This window comes from Lactuca virosa, chromosome 7 (genome assembly GCF_052849685.1).
Source record: "Lactuca virosa cultivar CGN04683 chromosome 7, Lactuca_virosa_CGN04683_v6, whole genome shotgun sequence".
NCBI classification, from domain to species: domain Eukaryota; kingdom Viridiplantae; phylum Streptophyta; class Magnoliopsida; order Asterales; family Asteraceae; genus Lactuca; species Lactuca virosa.
The window spans coordinates 171,862,167-171,863,725 of NC_136432.1; the positions used below are offsets into that span (position 1 = coordinate 171,862,167).

The following is a 1,559-nucleotide window of genomic DNA, read 5'->3' on the forward strand; positions in this document are numbered from 1 at the left end:
CATCAAAGGAAAAAAGCAAGGTTGAAAGCTTTGATCAGATATCTAACCCACAAGAATCCGAATACGAATCCGAGCCTGAATTCAAATTAGAAAATAGTGAACCCGAAGACGAATCAGAAAACGAGATGGAGAATATTGCGGATATGTCCATGGGAGCATACAAAAAGCGGATAAGAGACGATGCTGGTCTTAGTTTAGTACAACCTACAATTCCTGCAACTGCCATATTTGAGCTGAAAGGACACATCCTTACTGCACTTAAGGATGTACCATTTTCTGGAAAGGATCATGAGGATACTTATAAGAATTTAGATGAGGTCAATGACATTGCAGACTATTTCAATTTCCCAAATGTTCCTAGAGAGACAATCTTACTAAGGATGTTGTCGGCCACTTTTAAAGGAGCTGCAAAAGATTGGCTGAAGGCACCACCGTCTGGTGCAATCACTACTTGGGCACAGATGCGCGAGAAAATTTTAGAACAATTCTGCCCACCATCCAAGATAGCTAAACTCAAGAAGGCGATAGCCAACTTTGAGCAACAACCAGGGTTGTCACTTTATGAGGCATGGGGACGATATAAAGGGTTACTCAGAAGCTGCCCTCAAAATGACATTAACATACAACAAGAAGTGTCTATATTCTATGACGGGGTAAATGTCATGACGAGGCAACTCCTTGATTCTCAAGAACCACTTAAAAAGAAAAATCAGAGTGAAATCAAAGAGCTAATTGAAGAGTTCGCAAAGCATTCTCGTGAGTACCACAATCCAAGGAATGATGGAGTTAAAGGCATTGGGGGAGGAAATTCTGAAGACATGGCTGCTGTGCTAGCCATGCTTAATACTATGGACAGAAGAATGGAAAAAATGGACCAGTCAGTTCATGCTATTAGAGATGGATGTGAAAGATGTAATGGTCCATACTTGACCAAGGAATGCCACTTGGACGATAATGGAAACAAACATGCTAGAGTTTGCTATTCGAGTGGGGATAAATATGATGAAGACCGGAGAAAACCAAAGAAGGAGTGGTTGCCATATGAAGAATACAAGAAGCAAAAAGAAGAGAAATATAGGCAGACTAGCCGAGGCTTCTACCAAAAAGAGCAACCACCAGCTGAAAAGAAAGTTGACTTAGAGACCATGCTTACTCCTGTAACGCCCGGTTCCCAATATGTATTCTTTATTATAAGTTTTTGCATATCTACACAGGGACTCGACGAGTTGGAGGCCTAACTCGTCGAGTAGATGCGAAGGATTGGACGCGGGTGGAAGAGTCTACTCGCCGAGTCGGAAGCCCTGACTCGACGAGTAGACCTGTCTGGATGAAACCCTAAATTTGAGGGTTTGCACCCTATTTAAACAACTTATAGGGTCTCCACTCCAGCCTCCATCACCCTCAGACTCTTTTCACGAAACCCTAATTGAATGTTGAGTGTTCTTTATCCTTTTGTGCCATTTGTGTGTCTTTGAAGCTTGAGAAGAAGGAGGAGGCTTGGGATATCAAGAGAAAGCTAGTAGATACATAGGTTTTGGCACATTACCAGCTTATTTGAG

The 1,559-nt window shown here is 42.1% G+C and overlaps 1 non-coding gene across 1 annotated transcript; it reads right to left on the reverse strand.

Moving 5' to 3' along the window:
- Positions 1–509: 509 nt before the first annotated feature.
- On the reverse strand, positions 510–616 carry LOC145128123 (small nucleolar RNA R71). Its single transcript, XR_013716724.1, has one exon. It is a non-coding gene; the product is annotated as a small nucleolar RNA R71 (small nucleolar RNA).
- Between the last annotated feature and the right edge of the window lie 943 nt (positions 617–1,559).